The sequence below is a fragment of the Macaca mulatta genome, chromosome 2 (genome assembly GCF_049350105.2).
Source record: "Macaca mulatta isolate MMU2019108-1 chromosome 2, T2T-MMU8v2.0, whole genome shotgun sequence".
Taxonomy (NCBI): domain Eukaryota; kingdom Metazoa; phylum Chordata; class Mammalia; order Primates; family Cercopithecidae; genus Macaca; species Macaca mulatta.
In genome coordinates this window covers 55,325,449-55,347,864 of record NC_133407.1, presented here as the reverse complement: position 1 = coordinate 55,347,864, position 22,416 = coordinate 55,325,449, and the positions used below count along the sequence as shown (strand labels likewise).

The 22,416-nt window shown below is 37.3% G+C and overlaps 1 long non-coding RNA gene across 1 annotated transcript in view; it reads left to right on the top strand.

Moving 5' to 3' along the window:
* LOC144339042 (uncharacterized) overlaps positions 1-22,416 on the top strand; it is a 93,632-nt gene that overhangs the window by 8,867 nt on the left and 62,349 nt on the right. The window contains exon 3 of the long non-coding RNA XR_013413609.1: positions 16,767-16,841. This is a non-coding gene — a long non-coding RNA (uncharacterized LOC144339042). The remainder of the gene's footprint in view (positions 1-16,766; positions 16,842-22,416) is intronic.

The following is a 22,416-nucleotide window of genomic DNA, read 5'->3' as shown; positions in this document are numbered from 1 at the left end:
GGGGAGTTGCTCTCTGAGATGTCTGGCTTTTGTTCTGACGTCTGAAAGGAGGCACTCATTTTTTAAATTTCTGCTCCCGAAATACAGGCTTTAGGAGGGGGGATGGAGAAGCACAATTATACCCTGGACAATTTTTTGTTGTTGTTGTTATAGCATGGAAACGTTTTACCTATTGAAAAAAATTAGGAAGACATTTTAGTTTTAAAATATATAAAACTGTGTGGGGCAGAGTGCCAACACATTCATTTACAGAGAGAGAAATATTTCACAGGTGTGTGTATAAAAGACATCTTGTAAAAAATTTTTTTAATAAACAAAATCAACCTAGATTGGATTCTGCTTCTCTCCTTCTATAGAACCAGGATCAGTTCTTAATAAAAGTGTATATATACACATATATATACATGCATGTGTGTGTGTGTATATATATAATCTAAGGAGAAAGTAGTTAACTGCAGTAGAAAGCTTTAATCTGTGAATCTATTTAAGCATATTGTTTGAATGTCAGTTGGAGGCCTATTTTAATGGGCAGGATATAAGAATATTAACTAAATTGTGATAATTTATAAAGCTCTCATTTCTCCTAATTTAACTGTTGTAAGACATTTTTTCAAAAAAAAGTTTCTTTTTAGCTGCACCAGTTTTCTCTTAATTTCCAATGACAATATAAAATGCAATATATTTATTTATTGACAATTTTAAAGTAATTTCTATTTTATTTTGATTTTCCTCTGAGATTATTTTAAACTTACATTTTCTTTTTTTGATTTTTTTTTCTTTTTGTAATTGTGCACCCAATACATTTATTTTTTAGGTACTTGTGATAGACATTGCTCTCCCCTATTTCTGCTCCTTCCATGTACACACAGAATTGTGAGTTGTTGAAGTAATGGGAGACCATTTGCTTTAAGTCTGGCTTCTCTCATCAGAGGAGGGTAAATATTGGTTAGTTTAAACCAGTTATTTATCTTTCCAGTAATAGAAATGGAAATGGTCACATGATGTAATTCAGCTGATGAGACACAATGGAAAGCCTGCTGGGAGGCACCTGGAAAAACTGTCATTACTTAATAAGAGGGACAAGGGAAAGATATGGAGTTTTGTAGTCTTTTTGAGGGGTGAGACTGCAATATTTGGAGCTGCTACAGCCACTTGCAATTAGGTGGAAGAGAGAAACCTGAGGGCAAAGTTGAGGAATTAGAAAGAAAAGTTGAATATTTCCTGGGTCAATGATAATATCCTCTGGATATGTAAGGTTATACATTGTCTAATGTTTAGAGCTACTTTGAGTAGCATCCTCTGTTGCTTTCATTGAAAGCATGTTAACAGACATCACCAGTTCTGGAAACTCATGGCTCCTACTGATTATCCTATTGATAAAGATGCCATTGAGTTTAATATTCCTTATTGAATGTGCAGACTCTACCAATTAAGCTTTATAATTTGATACATGGGATATTAGATGAAGAACAAGTTAGGCTTAGGATGAAAAGCTAGCATTCCAAATATCCATATTTCTGGAATTACTTAAAGGTTTAAGATTATATACAGGCATATTTCTGAGCTTGTGGATTCAGTTCCAGACCACTGCAATAAAGTAAATATCACAACAAGTTACATGAGTTTTTTTGGTTTTTCAGTGCAAATAAAAATTATGTGTACATTATACTGTAGTCTGTTAAGCATTCAATAACATTATATCTAAAAAGCAATATACACACATTAATTTAAAATGCTTTATTGCTGAAAAATGCTAGCATTCATCTGAACCTTTAGAGAGTCATAATCTTTTTTGCTAATGGAGAGTCTTGCCTCAATGTTGATGGCTGCTGACCGATCAGAGTGGTGGTTGCTGAAGTTTGGGGTAACTGTAGCAATTTTTAAAAAGAAGACAACAATGAAGTTTGCTGCATTGGTTGACTCTTCCTTTCATGAAAGATTTCTCTGTAGCATATGATATTGTTTGATAGCATTTTACCCATAGCACTTTTTTTTTTTTCAAAATTGGAGTAAATCCTCTCAAACCTTGCTGCTGCTTTATCAACCAAGATTTTAGAATAATCTAAACCATTTGTTGTCATTTCAATAATGTTCACAGAATCATAAGGAGTAGACTGCATCTCAAGAAAATACTTCCTTTGCCCATTCTTAAGAAGCGACTACTTTATCTGTTCAAGTTTTATAATGAGATTACAGCAAGTCAGTGACATCTTCAGGCTCCACATCTAATTCTAGTTCTCTTGCAATTTGTATCATGCGTGCAGTTACTTTCTCTGTAGAAATATTGGACCCTTCAAAGTCATCCATGAAAGTTGGAATCAACTTTGTCCAAACTCCTGTTAATGTTACTATTTTGACCTCCTCCCATGAATCACACATTTTATTAATGGCATCTAAATGGTGGATCCTTTCCAGAAGGTTTTTGATTTGCTTTGCCCAGATCCACCAAGGGAATAATTATCTATGGCAGCTATAGGCTTTCAAAGTGTATTTCTTAACAATAAGGCTTCAAATTACTCCTTGATCTGTGGGTTACAGAATGTATATTGTGTTAGCAGGGATGGAAACATTAATCTCCTTGTATATCTCCATCAGAGCTCTTGGATCACCAGGTGCATTGTCAATAAACAGTAATATTTTGTAAGGAATCTTTTTTTTTCTGTAGGTCTCCATAGTGGGCTTAAAATATCCAGTAAACTATACTATAAACAGAATTGCTCTCATCTAGGCTTTGTTTTTCAGGCAGAGTGGATTTAGCATAATTCTTATGGGTTGTAGGATTTTTGGAATGATGCATGGGCATTGGCTTCAACTTAAAGTTAGCACCTAAAAGTAGGGTCAACCTGTCTTTTGAAGCTTTGAAACCAGGCAGTGACTTGTCTCTAGCTATGAAAATTTTAGATGGCGTTTTCTTTCAATTTAAAGCTGTTTCATCTGCATTGAAAATCTGTTATTTATTGTAGCCACCTTCATCAATTATTTTAGCTAGATCTTCTGGGTAACTTGCTGAAGCTTCCACACCAGCATTCACTGCTTCACCTTGCACTTTTATGTTGGGGAGATGGCTTCTTTCCTTAAGCTTCATGAATGAACTTCTGCTAGGCTTAAGCTTTTCTTCGGAAGCTTCCTTACCTCTTTCAGCCTTGATAGAATTGAAGCGATTAGGATCTTCTTCTGGATTAGATTTGGGTTTAAGGGAATGTTGTGGCTGCTTTGATCTTTCATCCAGACCACTAAAACTTTCTCTCTACCAGAAATAAAAGGCTGTTTCACTTTCTTATAATTTGTGGGTTCACTGGAGTAACACTTTTAATTTTCTTCAACAACTTTTTTTTGCATTCACAACTTGGCTAATTGCTTGGTGTAAGAGGCCTCGCTTTTGGCCTATGTCAGCTTTTAACATGCCTTCCTCACTAAGTTTAATCTCATGGAGGTAGTGAGTAAAACGATAGTTACCAGAGGCTGGGAAGGATGTGAATTGAGATAAGGTAGGGGGAGTGGGGGAGATGAAGAAAGGCTGGTAATTGGGTACAAATATAGTTAGAAGAAATAAGTTCTAATGTTTGATAACAGAGTAGGGTGACTATAGTTAAAAACAATGTATTGTATATTTCAAATAGCTGGACGAGAGGACTTGATGATCCCAACATATAGAAATGGTAAGTACTTGGGGTGATGAGTACCCTAAATACCTTGACTTGATCCTATACACATTCTATACATGTAACAACATATCACATGTACCCCATACAAATGTACAAATGTTATATATCAATAAAAAATTTAAAAAAGATTATTATAGAATACTTGTCAATTTCCTTATTATTAATAATACTTTATTTACACTTCATATGTCTGATTTTTCTTTTCTTCTTTTATAACATACCCCTAGAGACAGATGTCTGATTTTTCAAACCCACACTTTGTTGAAATCTGCTAATATTTTCTAGTGTTTCTCATAGTGAATCTCTACGAAGAGTATATTCAACATACCTCAAAGTCAAAGAAGCTTAAGCCAAAAAGCAAGTTAGATGAATTTATTTCTACAGCAGTGACAGAGCATGGCCACCAACAGGTCTGGGTTCACAGTCGTAAACTTCAATTCTTTTTCCTTTTTTTTTTTTTTTTCTTTTGAGGCATAGTCTCACTTTGTTTCCTAGGCTGGAGTGCAGTGATGCAATCTCAGCTCACTGCAACATCTGCCTCCTGAACCTCTGCCTCCTCCTCAAGCGATCCTCGCACCTTACCCTCCTGAGTCGCTGGGACTAAAGGTGCTTGCCACCATGCCTGGTTAATTTTTTGTGTTTTTTAGTAGAGATGGGTTTTCGCCATGTTGCCCAGGATGGTCTTGAATTCCTAGACTCAAGTAATCCACCTGCCTTGGCCTCCTAAAGTGTTGGGATTACAGGTGTGAACTACTGCTCCTGGCTATATGCCACAATTCTTGTAGCAAGGTAAAATGTTCCAGGGCATAAGGTCATTTGCTCTGCTGTATTTCCTGGGTGTGTAGCAGCTCCACCAGCAGCCTGTGGAGTCAGAGGAGGAGCAATATCCCAATAGCATGAATCCAATAGCAAGATAACACATGTCTTCTATGTGGAGTGGGTGGGTGGGTTGGTAGTAGGTGTGGAATAGTTACAGCTATGCAGGGTTTCCCAAACAAATTTGACCTGGAACTCTTTTCACTCAAAACATCTGTTACGATTTCTGGGGAAGTAAGTTCTTGACTTAACACTTCAGGAGATTATTATTTAGTATATGCAAACCATTTTAATACCGATTAATACCCCGTATCTTCATAGCAATCATACTATTATAGATATAGCCAGTTTACCTTAGGAAACCCAGATTCAGAGACGTTTACAGATTTACCAGGTCATGTACACTACTGGGAAAAAATTCAGCCCCAGTTCCTTGTTAAAATTTGTCATGAAATGGTTTGCAGACTGTGAAGTGGTCAGTTCTGTAAGTTTAAAAATTTCTGAATGTACTCCATGTAAGGCTTTGCACACAGCAGGATTGGTGCCATATAATGATTTTGTCACTATTGCATTTTATAACCCATTAGTGCAATTATATGATGTGGGCTTTGGTATCAAATCATTTAGGTGAGAATTCCAGTTGTTCCTTTTGCTGGAGTTGTGCCCTTGGGCAAATTACTTTCCATCCCTGACTACATTTCTTCATTTGGAAAATCATGTCAATTGAGGTCAGGAGTTCGAGACCAGCCTGGCCAACATGGAGAAACCCTGTCTCTACAAAAAAATGCAAAAATTAGCCGGGCATGGTGGGGTGCACCTGTAATTCTAGCTACTCAGGAGACTGAGGCATGAGAATCGTGTGGACCAAGGAGGCAGAGATTACAGTGAACGGAGATAGACACTACATTCCAGCCTGGGTGACAGAGTGAGACTCTGTCTAAAAGAAAAAAGAAAGAAGAAGAAGAAGAAAAAAAGAAAGATAATGATTGTAAATTACTAAACACAGTGATGATGACATACTAATTACTCAATGTCTTAGGTATGATTTTAGGGACAATTATCACAATTGGGTCATAGTATAGTGAAAAATTCCAGAAAGTTTTATATTAATTGTATATTTCTCTCTTAATATGTGCATTTAAATAAAAAAGCTTGTTTGAAATGCATTTTTTTTCCTGATCCGTATTTTCTGATACATTTTGGCCAAAAAAAGAGAAAGACATGAATGGAAATCAATTAACCCTAACTTGAAACAGATGTCCCTAAAATGTGCTGTATGTTCTTTCACCCATGAGCAGCTAACACATCAATTATGGAAAGGGAGAAGCATCCAAAGCCAGATGTTTTGAATGTCTTTGGAATTTATACACTTTCTTAACTATGGCTAGTTGAGTTACTGTATGCTGATAACTGAAATAACTTCTTAATTGCATGTCATTGTAATTTCAAAGACAGCTCCTGGCCTTTTAATAGTAACGGAGGTGATTCTGCTCAATGAGAAGCAGATGCCAACACAGAACTAAATCAGATGCAGAGCATACAGATAAAATTTTTCTGAATTATTTCATCAGAGCAGGGATTCAAACGTATTTCCTTTTGCCAGTCTTACTTTATAGCTTGGTGCAGTTGATAAATCTCAAAGGAGCTTACAACGGTTCCACATTGGAACTTATTCCAAGTCAGAAAGAGGCAAACAGAGTGCATTTTGATTTAGAGTCCGTTGCTGAAAATAGGATATTGTGGCTTAAAGAAATATTTAGACATTACTTAAGCTAACTATTATGGGATTGAAATGAAGGTCTAACTGTTATGACTGGAACTGCACTCATGTTTCCAAAGCTTTTTAACCAAGCCAGTAGCTTGCAGAACAAACTTCACTCTAGTGTAGAACACACATGTACACACACATATGCATGCACACACACCCAGGCATGCACACACGCACACAAGCACACGTGCATGCACTCACACACACGTATGCACTCACGCACACAAAATCAGGGCCAAATAATAGCATAATTTATATGAATATAATCTCCCAATTTTACTTTTTTCAAAACCCAATTGGTATTTCTTAGCTTATTTAATATTGATAATTCATATCTAAATAGTCAAAAACTCTGATTGCCTTTGAGAATTTGTGTCAAGAACCTGTATACCAGATTATCTTAAATATACAGTCATACACTGCCCCAAATTCGGACTTTCCTTACTTCGCTACTCTCCTTACTTCGCTACTAAACTATAATAGTGGAAAGCTTCCTTAGGACAATTTCACTCTTAAATATGATAACTCTTGAATTTTACAAGGACTTATGCAAAAAAAAAAAAAATCCAAAGCTTCTTATCTGTATGAAATGAAGAAGTTTGGCAGTGGATGGAGACAGCATGTGTCTTGAGGGGATGGGGAGGGTATGGGATGGTTTGGGACTATAGTTCAAAGTCTTCTGTTTCAAAGATGAACTTTCTTTGAAACTCTTGCTTAGGAGTAAGTTCATAGGATTTTAAGAATAGTTTTCATTCAAGTCTTTAAGTATAATTGATTCTTTGGGAACATGTTACTCGGCTATTTCTTTAAAATCGCTGGCCCACTCCCACATATGTGAGTACTCATATCCCATTTAAAAAGCATGGAAAAGAGTCAGGGGCAATGAGAATTGACTTCATGGAAAGTCTTTCATAACTATAAAGTAAAATCATATGCAGGACTCAACTTTTATGCAATTTTCTTTCAAGTGTTATTAGGTAGTCAACGTATTACCAACCTGCCCTAACAAACAAAATCTGCAGGAAGGGCTCTTGGTTATGTGTTGAAAAAAAGGTGGAAGGAGGAGGGCGGTAGAGTGGGGCCACTCCTATCTGGTATATACAATAGTACCCTCACTCCATTAGGAGAACTCAGGGGTCTAAACAGACTGAGTCTTTAATAGGAAGAATAAAGAGGATATAACTAGACCTTTGTGAGGACATCATTTTACTTTCCTCTAACATAGAGGTTGGATTGTTCTACATGTGTATTTGAAAAGATTATATAACCCACCACTTAGGAAGTATGAATAGAGCAAACGAATATGAGACCGTAAGGACAGAGAAGCAAAAAGATTTCTCCTAGTGGGGCCCACGCTAAAAGTTCAGGTATAGCTGTGAAGTTTTCCTCATTGTTTCAGCTCATCAATACAGCTAATGAGGATTTGGAAGAGATTTGATTATTTCAAAAATTAGGAAGCAAAGTAGGTTTACTGTAAAAATGTCCTTTTAATTTATTTTTCCAGGACGTTGAAATGCGAGAAGCAGGTGATAGGATGGGATTTTGAGTCTAATTCAGGAGAGGGAATCCTAATATAACGGGAGTCAAAAACTTTATTGTAACTCAGAGAGGTAAAGACAACCAATACTCACCAGCGATTGGGAAGAGACTACTAAATATCAAGCCGAATTTAAAACTTAGCTCAACTAGATAATTAATATGATTTCTCTACGTCATTAATACTGTTTCTCTGGAAAAAAGAGAAAGCTTAGTTTGAGTCAGCTTTTCTTCCTAAATATGTCTACAGGGCAGTGTCTTCTTTCTGCCCTGTCACTACTTGTTCATTTGGCACTTTGTATGGATTTGTGGCTGGAGCGGAGTGGTGCACACTCTAGTCTCTCTGACAGCTTGGTAAAAGTCTAGTGAATGGATAAAGAAACGGATAACCCAGTTCATTTTCTGATGCTGCTATAGGCCCCTCGATGTCAAGTTGTAATGCTCACTTGGGCTCCATCTGGTGGTCTACTCTGCTGTTCTTTCCATAAAGCCACTTTGTCCCTGCCAAAACCATCCCATCTGTCAAAGTCCACACCCGATTCTCAACCACTTTAAGAGATGTTTTCTATACAACCTGTTTAAGTTGTATGGAAAGCAAAGGTGTCTGGGAAAGGTAAATCTTAGGACTTCCTTCCACCTGACAAGATCACAGATTGGTATGGATAATCAAAGGCTCAAGATTTGGAAATATTTCTGATAGTCTTGCTCTCCAGTTAATCAACATATTTTTTCTCTCCTCTTCTATCTTCCTATCTCCCTTCTTTGTGCCATCTTCTAGGAATTTCTCCCTCTGTTTCAAACTCTTTTATGACTCTGATCTCCCCTCAAACCTTATGGAGAAAGGGGCATTTTTCTCTACACTGGAGAAAACTCTGATACTTCCAGGCTTGATTATTGAAATACAAAAGGGTAAGAAAAACAGATATTTTAAAGTTCATTGGATCATTTTTCAAGACAATGTAGTTGCTTGCAAGACACTTTTCTTACCGCATTATCTTATTTGCATATCAGCAGTGAAATATCTCGTTTGATTCCCACTGCAATAAATGGTTTCTTTTTGTAATGCATTTTAGTCTTCCTTCAGCATATGGATAGTTTAGGTTTATTAGTGCAAAGCTGATGAGTTGAGTTCATGTATTTAGAAAGACAAATTAATATTTGTCTTGTTAATATTTCCAAGAGGTCAGATGCTATATCTAGACTCCTGTTTTCCAGCTTTGATCCAGAGAAGCAACACGTTTGATAAATGATAACAACACCAAATCAGTACACTCTTGTTCTGTTTCCTTTATGGGTACCTAAAGAAGAAATTGCTGTGTAGGGTGTCCTAGACCAATGCAGGGGAGTCTAGTGCAATTATGAGGGCACAGTGGCATGGTCATGCATACAGAATTTGTACGGTCATACCAGAGGCTCTTTCATTTCCTATGTACTGTGGACATTGTGTTGAGAGAAAAGGAGATGGGTGGGTTGCCATGTAGGAGGCTATTTTAGGATGTAGAAATAGTACATGGGTCTATATGCAGGAAAAGCTGAATCAAGAGGAAACTGAATCAAGAAGAAAACTGAATCAAGCAGGTAAAGAAATAGCATGCATCACTGTAGCCGAAAAATTACTAACTTTTGCCCTGGAGGCCAGCAAGACACGTAGGTTGTAGGAAGTCAAAGACTGGGCACTGGAGACCCATGGATGTCATTGAAGGCCCACCAAGAAGCCAGGTGATTGCACTCTCTTGCTAAAGACACCAAGTCATCCAAGCCACACACTTCTTCTTCCAGATATTACGTATCACTTTAGAGGTAGAAGACAAGGGAGAGATAAATTACAGTAGAAACTAAGCAATTTTTCCCCAACTCATGGCTGAGTGTTAACTAAAGGGATTGTTTAGCAAATAGCCATATTAGACAAGGGTTTAAGAGAGATTGGTCACATCACACTCTTTCTATCAGAGGAACATTAAACTCAAAAGAGGTCTCTACCTATTTTTTTTTTTTTTTCTTCTTGGAATGCCACTGTGGTGGTAACACTTCATGAGCCATCTTTTGACTTTGAAAATTTAAGTCATGTATTTAAGACGATGGAGCAAAAATAATAGGAGCCTAGGCCCTCAGTGACTTTCTGGGGTCACCATACCAATCCTGGAGGGCCTACTTCCGGACTTGCATTAATGAAAGAATAGAATACCCACATTTTAAGTCACTATAGTAAGTTCTCTGTTCCTAGCAGCCAGAGTCAATTTCTTAGTGATATAGTATGCTTTTTTCTCTGAATTTCTTCAGTTAAGAATTTATAATTTCTCCCAATGCACATGTTATGTACTCAAGGCAAAAGTTATTCTTTTCAGAGATGCAAAAGAACACATTAGAAATTTTCAAAACATTATCTGAACAATTGTGTATGACCGAAAGTCAAAGTAAACTGCATAGTTTTTTGAAAACCTATGCTTAAATGATATAGCGTATGTGTGTTCATGTACTCACATGTGTATGTTTCTGTTGTCTTGGTCCAATAAAATGTAAAGAAAAACAACACCTGGAAGATATTATGGCAATATGATGGATACAAAGATAGAATTGCCGCATATAATTTATGAAAAACTGTAGAGGCATGGGCACTCTGATCAAGAGTAAATAAAGGAACTCCATGACTCTTTGAAGTCTGACCATATTAGAACAATATTAATTAATGTTTGGGGAAGGGTGGTACTGAAATCCTAAAGCAAAAACTGTGTAGATGTACTCCCACCCATGCTTGCCCTCCGAATCTTGGAGACAAGAACCAAGAACCCAGGTAGGGCCTTCTCCCTGGTAATCTCCAGGGTGTACTCTTCACATAGTAGGGCTTAGAATAAGAAGTCCACATGAGGCAGGAAACTATTTTGAGACTCCACTGAAAATCTCTACACAAGAAATCTAGTGCTAAAAGCTTACTTTCTCTCTGCCAGAATATATGAAAGTTTTTTTACTTTAAAAGTAAAAAAAATTACCACATTAATCTGTTTCTTCTAAATAGTACATTCCATAATTTAACAAAATTACCTTTTAAAATGTAAATGTTCCTGGAGGATGGGTGAAGTAGTTATATTCTCAGGGAGCATAAATTTTGTTCGAGGAAAGTGAAAATAGATGGTAGTATTGGCAGCACGTTGGCTCATGGAAAAGTAATTTTAAGATCTAAGATTTGACAAAAAAGGGCAGGCCACTTTGAAAGTATTAAAGTCCTGCTTAGCAAGGTATTTGGGGGAAAACCTGTGAAATCCTTTCACTTAAGGAGAGTTCTGCTTCTTTGATTTTTAGCTTGGGTCTTACCTAGGATAACTCTATATGTCCCAGGTTGCATATGACAGTCTCCGTTCACACCAGTTGTCCTGGAGTAATTATTTTACATTGAAAATTGTCCCGGAAGGCATAATGCATTTTATGGAAAATCAACTCTTATACCATTTCTCTTCCTGTAGATAAGAAGGGAGGGGGGGGGCCTCTGCTGTTCAGAAATTCAAGGTAACCCTGTGATCCTTTTCTATAGAAGAGCTAGCTCCTCTATCTTGGTGCTTCTGAAAAGTTGGTGCGTTTGTGGGAAATGGGACAATGTGTTGTCTTGGGACAAGGTTTTCCTATGCATTGAATGGTTGAAAACCTCAGAATTGAAAAAGGATACAACGCTGCCTTTCACTTGCCTCAGTGAGCTAGATCCTGAGTGAAGTGGTAGTTGAAGTGTTTTTGAAAGTTCAGGGGTAGTGATAATTACCCGTTTTCCATACCAGGCATGTCCCTTTGCTTGGAGAAATTGTAATCCCAGTTTTAAAGGTCTGCTATGTGCTAATCGGAGGATTAAAGACATTTCTTCCCAATGTGTGGAAATGAGCAGACAAAACTGATGAAAATGTACACTGTAAATTCTCAGTGAAAAAGCACCTGCCTGCATAAAGCTATTTTAATATTTAAATGTTGCCAACTATATATATTTGCTGCCTGCATATATAGAAATTCTTCCTTGTCCAAAAATTCCCTTGTCCAAGAGATTTTATGTACAATGACAGTGCTAGTCATCACCACTGCACTGGTAAGTGTGTCAGAGGACACATAACCAGTGCAAGGTGTCTTGATTGAGTTTCCCTAAAAGCAAACTCTGAATGCAAATAGTTTACTTAGGAGGTGATCTCAAGAAGTCACTGGGAAAGTGGAAAGTGATGAATTAGAGTAAGGTAAGAAAGCCAATTAAATGTACAATTGAGTAGGCTATTTCTGTGGAAATAGTGGCTCAGTTCTGCTAGGGACCTCTGGTAGGCTGTGTGTCATCTCAAATAAGGTGTGAAGGAACTAGGGTATTAATCTACCAATTTTTTAAGGTCATTCGTTGAAGGCTACTTCAAGGATGCATAAACTTCTCAGAAATTCTGGCCTACCAATGCATAAGCAGAAAGGTCTTTCATGGCCAGAAGCCTTCAAGCAGAGTCTCAAGTGTTCGAATTTAAAATCCCGTGACTCTACAAAAAGGTGACTGCAAAGTGATGCAGATAGGACATTGACAATGACTGGGGTAGAGATGCAGGAAAATCAACTACATATGAAATATAATTTCAGGAGTGTCAACAGGGTCAGTCCACACCCCATGATGGGCCCTGTAAAAACTCTTTACCATCCATTAATACTCTACTGTGATATTTTATTTTCAAGTTGATTGGTGAATGGATGTATTGATTCAATATAATTGAAGATTTTAGGTATGTGACTTCAGATATGACTAGATCTAGAGTTTCTGATATGCCATCATGATTCTCTCACTTTCTTTTCAGGCTGTTTTCCTATATTTTGGCTTCATACCTAGGTAGATCATATCCATTGGTAGAAAAATTGGCTACCAGTTTTAGCAAGCCCAGAAGAAATAAGGCCTCTGTTTTATAGTAGTTCCAGAATAAGTCTAAGGGAACTCTCATTGTACTAAACTGGGTCCCTTGTACATCCCTTAACTGATTATTCTGGCTATGAAATTTGGCTGCACTGAGTTCATATACCTACCCCTAGAACTATGGGAGCTGAGTAAACTTTGCCTGGATCACATAGCCTGAAGTATAAGTGGAGTACTTCATTAGAAGAAAATACGGTTGCTATTGTTAGAAGACAGAATGGATAGCATATTAAACACACACAAACACATTCCAGAAATATACCCACATACATTGCCATTGTGTCCTTTAGCTTTCATTCCTGAGAAAATTCAAGTTTTCCTGGATATTTATTAACTTTGTTAGTAGCTATGTGACTACTTTCTTTCTGGCTTAGCAACTAGATAAATTGTGTGATAGTGAGCAATTCATTAAACAGAATGTCAAAATGGTATTCTCTCTTCCTTGGCAAATTTCAGTGGGGCCTCAAAGATTAAAGCACCAGGTACGAAATACCCCTATGTTCTAGTGGGAAATTCTAGGCCATCTGAGTGGGGCCTTAGAATTGGATCTTCCATCTTTAGCCAAACAATACAATATGAGCTCATTAAAAGGATCCAGTGAGCTTGTCCAAAGACATTATGTTCTGATTATTCTCCTTCTCATTATAAAGGAGAGCAGGTGGTGCTTTCCATATAAATTGAATGAGACAGACTTCCATGAAACCCGTGAAGGACTTAGTGTGTGCTCCTTGAGTTGGGAAAAAATGAGGAAGAGTCCTTAACTTATACATAGAAACTGAGGCTGGAGCTGCCTATGATGACAGAGTGATGAGACAGATTTGGAGGAAAACAAATACTCTTGGTCATCCTCTCAATGTGGTGCAGTGGTTCAAAGTGTAGTTTCTGTGTCTCTACTGGTTAAGTCCATATTTCACATCCACCACTTATTAACTAAGTGTTCATGGTTGTGTAATTAATTTTTCTGTGACTTTGTAGAAATAATTCAAATAAGTGTTGTGCGAATGAAATGAGTTGAAGTGTGGTGAGTGCTTGGCACTGGGTTTAGCATATAGTGAGAGCTAGCTTTGATTGCTATTTCTTCCTGACAAGTTAAAGTAGACATTTGCATGGCTCCCAGAAGGTAGCTGGATTTGAGTTAACTGGAAGGGGAGCCTGACTATGGAGGTCAATAAAGGAACAAAGCAACACAACTAGGGAAGTCTCTGTAGGAAACTCAGAAGCAGGGACTGACGAAGGTGTCATACACAGTCAACTAGAGGAGACACCCTGTAGCATTGGGGTCTTCAGCAGAAGAGAACCCTGGTAATGATGGGTTTGTCTGAAAAGCCCCCAAGGACACGCTAAAAATACAGACTTTTTGAGATCTGCTCAAGTGCATGAATAGTGAAAGGAGAACTACATGATACCAATTCTCCTTCTTTCTTTCCCCATCTTTCTTCCACATCACGTAAGAAAGAAGCAGCTTTGTGACAGGGGAGGAGTACAAAAGCTAGGATGAATAATAACTGGAAAAAGGTGACCACTTTCCAAAACTGGCTTAGTTAGGCCTCAGCTATGAATTAGAGGAGAAAGAGAAGCTTTGATATTGTTATTGTTGGAATTGTGTCCCCTTCCCCCAGATTTTGATGTCGAAGCCCTAACCACCAATGTGACTATATTTGGAGATAGGGCTTTTAGGAGACCATAAAGGCTGACTGAGGTCATGGAGGGGAGAGAGTGCTAATTTGATAAGTGGCCTCATAAGAAGGGGAAGAGAGAGAAAGATCTCTCCCTCTCTTTCCCCACCATGTGAGGACACATCAAGAAGGTGGCCATCTGTAAGTCAGGAAGAGATACCCCATCAAGAACCAAATCAGCTGTCACCCTGATCTTGGAATTCTCAGCCTCCAGAATTGTGATATATAAATTTTAAGCCATTCAGTCTGTGGTAGTTTTTATGGCCCCCAGAGCTACCTGATACAGATATTAAACTTTTCAATGCTTGGAAAATTAGACTATTCATTCACACTGTTCATTAATACCTGAGAGTAGTTGGAAAAGCCCAAGATTTTATCCCAGGTCAGGAAAGAAGTATTTGATAAAACAGACTTAGAAGGACAGTGATGAAAATGAATGAACACACTGTCTGTGTGTCCAGCTTTTCAATAATTCAGCTGTACACTTAACTTCTTTAGAGTGTGCTTTATTTCCATTATACAGGAGTTGGATTTGATTTCTAGAATTATACAGGAGTCGGATTTGATGGGACCCAGGTCTCCATTACAACTCAAATACTTTGTTTTACATTTAATGATTCATTTTCACTTATGTGAAAGAATTTCAGTTATTTTTATGAAAAGTTTCTGAAAAGCAAATATGCTAGGAAACTTCAAAAAATGAAGAGAAGAGGAATACAACAAAAAGGATATTTTAGAGAACTAGAAGTTGCAGGCTTTCTAACCACAAACCACACTCTTCCTATGCCCAGCATTATTTCCAGTGTTAGCCGTTTCATTTGAAAGGGCTTCCCTAGACTGAATAACATTTACTGAAATTCCGATGATTCTTGATGTGACAAGGAGCCTCTACTGTTCTCAAAAATTCTTGGTAGCCTAAAACTAATTTTAATAAGTATAAACAAAATTTTAGAGATCACACACACACACACACACACACGCACACACACACACACACACACAATGTCTCGACCATTATGAACACAGAACTCTAGAACTTCTCATTAATAAAAGCAAACCTCATTATTTCAAGTAGAGAGTAGCTAACTATCATATTTTTAAAAATTGCTGTTTCTCTGAAATATGTCCAGAGGATTTCATATCCACCCTCAGGCAAATCATCCTAGTAGGTTTTCTGTAAAGATGATTATCCCTTTCCCATACCAGGTATGTCCCTGTGCTTGGAGAAATTATAATTCCAGTTTTAAAGGTCTGCCATGTGCTAATCTGAGAGTTAAAGACATTCCTTTCCGAAGTGTAAAAATGAGGAGGAGAAATTGATGAAAATGTACACTGCAAATTCCCAGTGAAAAAGCACCTGCCTGCATGAAGCTATTTTAATACTTAAATGTTGCCAACTATATGTATTTGCTGCCTGCATATATAGAAATTCTCCCTTGTAAGCCTGCCCAAACCAAGAGCCAGGGTTGTTAAAACTTCTTTATACATTTTTTCATATAAATCTATTTCTTCTTACACAAACATTCTTCTGATGTTGGAGTGATTCATAAAGCCTCAAATCCCATGGGTGTAAGAGGATACCTCTCAATTATGCATCCCAGGCATGAGTAATTTCATAAGCTGAGGGAAGGAGATAAATGCATTAAAATGTTCTTGCAAAACAAATTTCAAGGAGAGAAAGAGAAGAAAATGGGAGTGAATGTACAAGTGGAAGATTTACCTCATTGTGCAGAAAAGAATATTAGATCTGCCTTTGCAAAGCTGTTTAGCTCATAGTTCTGCACAAACAACCCTGGTAACTGCACTGCCCAAAGCCTTCCTAATATGCATATACTGACAAACGTTCGGTTTTGTTTCTGCTAATTACAAAGGATGAGAACTGTATGATAATTACATTTTCCAGTGAATCATGGGTCAGACCCTGTGAGAAATTATGGTAGCCTTTCATTCAGGATCAGCTCTATTCAGACACAGAGTGGTTGGCCACTTTTGAACTTTGTAACTGTATCATCAGCCGCTGGATATTGAGCCCCTACTGTTTGGAAAGTCATACTGTAGCTAGGTATACACTGGGTATGGCACTTGTGAGAGCCAGGGCTTAATAGCAAAAGGCAAATAACCACATAAAGCATATCTTTGCCCTGGGTGAGAAGTCCTAAAGATGTGCAGAAGTGGACAATCAGACTGTTGAAATGACTAAAGAAGTCTTCGTGGATGGGTTGACAAATTGAACTTTAAACACAAAGTAGTATTTGGATAAGTGGAGGTGGAGAGTGTTCTGGACTGTTATATTACAGAAATGGAATCTTATATACATAGAGGCTGGAAAGTTTAAGGCATCTTTGGAGAAAATTTAGATTATTGGATTTAACCGTATGAAACTGCTGTTTTTATAGGTAAGAAATGATCAAATATCACCAAGTGCACAAGACTCAAGACTGGCATAGTAGAAGACAAAGGTGGATATGTGGGTAGGTAACAGATAATGAAAAAATTGAGAATGTTATGGCAAAGTACTTGGAGTGAGGTATTTCATTTAAACATCATCAACAACATAGCAACTAAAACCTAAAGAATTATAAATCTTAGAATCTTCTAAGTGTCTTAGGAAAAACTTAGTTTAACTTCTGATTCCTGAATTATCTTTATCATCTGATTTAATGGTCCCAGTAATAATGAGTATACAGCTAACTAAGTTGATTATCTTTTGAGTCAACTCTACTTGATTATTTATTTAATGTTGATCTGAAGATTAGTGATACAGGCAAGTTTAAAACTTCCGGTCCTCCCTTCAAATTTGAAGACAACAGCTTAAATTGTCCCTTTCTTATTGCTTTTATTCTTGTAACTTAATGTCAAGTCCCTCATTATTCTAGGTGGTCTGCTTTAGACAAATTCCAATTTGTGAAAGTTTCTCTGTAAGTTCAACACTAAGCACAACACAAGATTCTAACTGGATATTGTATGACTATTTTTCCTCCCTTCTGGACACACATTTCTATTAATACATAATAATGTAATTCACTTTTCTTAGCAATTGCTATACAACGGGAAATCATATTGAGTTTACTGTTAACTAAACTCAAATATTTCCCACCAGGCTTCTAAGACATCAGACCCGTATTTTATATTTGTGCAAATGGTTTCGTGTACCACAGTTAGAACTTTTCATTGCATCCCTGTTAAATAACATCTGGGTATAATTAGCCTCTTGTTTTAATCTGTTGATATTGCTCTTCTTTCAATTAACATATTATCTATTACTCCCAAATTGTTTATATATAGGTTTGATCAGAATGCAGCAAATGACCTTATAATAGGCATTAATACAATTGTTGAATAAGGCCAGAACCTGACGTACACTCCTAGATGACTATTCAGATTCATATTAACTATTTAGAAAAAATTAATTGTGAAATTTACCTGACCTCACTGCAATTTGGTCAACATTTCTCAATCTTGATCATAAGTAGAACATAATGTATTTGTCAGATATCTTGATAAAATACTGAATGCCTGTGCTTGCAGCATTCTCCATCTCAAGCTTTATCTCAACATGATCACCACAGCTTTTACTTAATGAGCTGTTTCTACAATACCTTTGTGAAGCAAAAGTGAAGTGAAATATAATGGCCATCTCTTATTACGCAGCAGGTCACTTTCAAATTAATTACCTGCTGAATTATCTCTATATCTCAATGCAAATAATAAATAGTTGACCTTTGAACAATGTGGGCATTCAGGGCACTGATCCCCCTTGCAGTTGAAAATTCACATATAACTTTTCAATCCCCCCAAACTTATCTACTAATAGCCTACTGTTGACCAGAAGCCTTATGATAACATAAATTGTCGGTTAACACACATTTTGTATGTTATATGCAACATATACTGTATTTTTACAATTAAGCAAGCAAAATAAAATGTTATTAAGAAAATAATTATAAGAAAGAGAAAATATATTGACTTCATTAAGTAGAAATGTATCATCATAAATATGTTTATCCTCATGTTCAGTATGCTGAAGAAGATCAGGAGGTGTTGGTCTTGCTGCTCAGTGGTGGCAGAGGCAGAAGAGGTGGAGGAGGTGGAAAGGGAGGCAGGAGTAGAAGGCACACTTGGTGTAACTTTATGGAAATATATTTTAATTTCTGTCTGACTTTTTGCTTCTTCATTTCTCTAAAAACATTTCTATATGTTACCAATCTTTTTCCCACTATTTGCTTTCGATTCAGTGCTTATATGATAGAAGGGTCCATGTCACAACAGAAGTCAAGAGCAGTCTTGATAACTGAAACCCCTCTGGCCAGATTGTCTAATATCAATTTTTTTTTCTGGCACTGCTTATTCTATGTCTTCTTTCTCATTGTCCGGCACATTTGGAAGCAGTCGTCTCTATCAAGTCATTTTCTGTTACTTCCTCTGGTACGGTGTATAATAGCTCTTGAATTTCTCCAAGATTCAAATCTTGAAACCCTTCACCTTCCCTCCTCCTTTTTAAAATACGGTATCTACAGTCTTTTTCATTATTTTCTTGATTGGCTGTCATAAGTTCTGTGAAGTCATGCATAACATCTGGACACAATTTTCTCCAGTAGGGATTTCTCGTTTTTGCCTTGACGGCTTGCACAGCCTTTTCTATAACTACAATGGCATTTTCAGTGATGTAATCTTTCCAGACTTTCATTATGTTCTCTTATTTGGGGTTCTCTTCCATAACATTGACAATCCTTTTCATATACCATGTGCAATAAGCCTTAAATGTCTTTATGACCCCTTATCAGAAGCTGACTTAGAGATGTGTTTGGGGGCAAGTAGACCATTTTGATGCCTATAGTGTTAAATTCATGAGGTTCTGTGACCAGGGGCTTTGTCCAGTATCAAAATAACTTTAAAAGGCAGCTCCTCACTGGTAATGTGCTTCTGATTTAATGTCCCTTCTGATTTCAGGGACAAAGCATTGATTGAACTGATCCAGAATAGGGGTTCTCATTAGCCAGGTCGTGTTGGTGTACAACCAAAAGACTGAAAGCTGGTGTTTATTTTTTTTCCTTCAGGTTCAGAGTTTAGCAGCTTTTAGATAAGGACAGTCTTGATCATAAACTCAACTGCATTTGCAAAAAATCAGTAGAGTTAGCCTGTCTCTTCTTGTCTTAATTTCTGGTGCTCACTTCTCTTCCTTACTAATACATTTATTATGGCTTTGTGTTTTCAGAATGGGAAACTTTTTTTTTTTTTTTTTTTTTTTGAGACAGAGTCTCACTCTGTCACCTAGGCTGGAGTGCAAGGGTGTGCTCTCAGCTCACTGTAACCTCGGCCTCCTGGGTTCAAGTGATTCTCTTGTCTCAGCCTCCTTAGTAGCTGAGAATACAGACATGTGCCACCATGCCTAGCCAATTTTTGTATTTTTGGTAGAGATGGGGTTTTACCATGTTGTCCAGGCTGGTCTCGAACTCCTGACCTCAAGTGATCCACTCATCTCGGCCTCCCAAAGTGCTGGGATTACAGGCATGAGCAACTATACCCAGCCCAGAGTAGGAAACTTGTGTGTTCATTAAAAACCTGTTTAGGTAGATATTATTTCTCCTCCATTATTTTCTTTTTTCTTTTTTTTTTTTTTTTTGAGACGGAGTCTCGCTCTGTCGCCCAGGCTGGAGTGCAGTGGTGCGATCTCGGCTCACTGCAAGCTCCGCCTCCCGGGTTCCCGCCATTCTCCTGCCTCAGCCTCCTGAGTAGCTGGGACTACAGGCGCCCACAACCGCGCCCGGCTAATTTTTTGTATTTTTAGTAGAGACGGGGTTTCCCCGTGGTCTCGATCTCCTGACCTTGTGATCCGCCTGCCTCGGCCTCCCAAAGTGCTGGGATTACAGGCGTGAGCCACCGCGCCCGGCTCCTCCATTATTTTCTTAATGGTGTCTGGGAACTTGTCTGTTACCTCTAGTTCAGCAGAAGATGCTTTCCTGTTATCTTGACATTTTTAAAGCCAAATCTCATTCTAAAATTATCAAACCATCCTTTGCTGGCATTAAATCCTCTAGCTCTAGATAATTTTATTTTGCTTTAAGTTGTCATAAATAAAATAAAATAATTTTATTTTGTCAAATAAAAAAATAAATAATTTTATTTTGCTTTAAGTTGTCATACAATGACTACTTTTTCTTGAATTATAGTAGTGTCTATAGGTATGCCTTTCTTATAGCAATCCTGAACCCACATAAAACCTGCATCTTCAATATGAATAAAAAGATATTTCACAAAAACCATAAGGTTGTGTCACTTGCTGGTATAGCTGCAGTGATGGATTTATATATTTCCCTTTCTTTTTTTTACAGTGGTCCTGACAGTGGATTCATTTATCTTGAAATGGCAGGCAACTGCAGCTGCAGACCTTAACCTATGATACATATCAATAATTTAACTTTTTCTTGTAATGTCATGACTAGTCTCAGCTTTTTGGGAGCACTTCCTTCCTCACTAGTGGCATTTTGTTTTGGTTCCATAGTGTTATTCAGGATTTATGGTATTGCATGAGACACTAACACTATGAGAACTGCAAGAGATCATCTTTTACTACAATATGCAATTTACTGGAGAGACAAACTGCTCATACAGAGATGATTAGTGTAAAATGGTATTTTAAGCAGATACAACACTTGAGCTCACTGCAATAGCAATGGAAGCTGCTATGAAATTATTACAGTAATACAGTATATACTAAAGTTAATTTATGCAGTTGTGATTTAATGCTACACCTTTACATTTGTTTATATTTTTCTCAACTGTAAATGGTTCCATGTGTAGTCTGTAAGTGTTTGTGCATAAGTTTTGATAAATTTTCACTTTTTTTTTTTTTTTTTTTTTTTTTTTGAGACAGAGTCTTGCTCTGTCACCCAGGCTGGAGTGCAGTGGCCGGATCTCAGCTCACTGCAAGCTCCGCCTCCCGGGTTCACGCCATTCTCCTGCCTCAGCCTCCTGAGTAGCTGGGACTACAGGCGCCTGCCACCTCGCCCGGCTAAGTTTTTGTATTTTTAGTAGAGACAGGGTTTCACTGTGTTAGCCAGGATGGTCTCGATTTCCTGACCTCATGATCCGCCCGTCTCGGCCTCCCAAAGTGCTGGGATTACAGGCTTGAGCCACCGCGCTCGGCCAAATTTTCACTTTTTATAATAGATTTGTATACATTTTATTGTAGTAAATGATGAATAGTATGTACATATATTTTTGCATCTAGAACATACCTGACCTTTTTTTAAACTTTAAAAAAAATATTTCTAGGCTACAGGTTTATATGCATATTTTTTCAACTTGTCACAAATCTTCAAAAAATCTTCCAGTATATTTATTGAAAAAATCCACATATAGGTGGACCTGTGCAGTTCAAACGTGTGTTGCCTGAGTCAACTGTATTAACATATGGGCCAGAAAACTTTTTATATAAAGAGCTAGATAATAAATATTTTCGACTTTGTGGGCTGTATGTTCTCTGTCCCAACTATTTAAGATAGCCATTGTAGAGAAAAGCAGTGATAGACAATGCTTAAACAAATGGGTGCGGCTGGACTCCAAGAAAACTTTATTCACAGAAAGGTTCAGGCTGGATTTGGGCCATGCAATAGTTTGCTGACCCTTGTATTAATATACTATCGTTAATACATTGTCAATTATCTCATATATATATATATATATATATATATATATATATATATATCTCATCTGAAAGGATGAAGAAGTCTCTACAAGAATGGGAACTATGGATAAAAAACCCAGGGAGGAAATTTGGAAATTAAAATCTTTCCTTGAGGAGAATTATGGTGACTATCTTCAAAAAGTCACATGCACAGCTGAAGGCCTTTAAGGATGAGAGAATGGATGATAATATGCCATAAGGGAGTGCAATGGACTCAATGTATGTGTCCCACAAAATTTGTATGTTAAAATCTTAATCCCTAATATGATGATATTAGAAAATGGGGCTATTGGGAGGTGATTAGGACATGAAGGGGAAGCCTCACAAATGGGATTAGTGCCCTCATGAAAAATTATGAG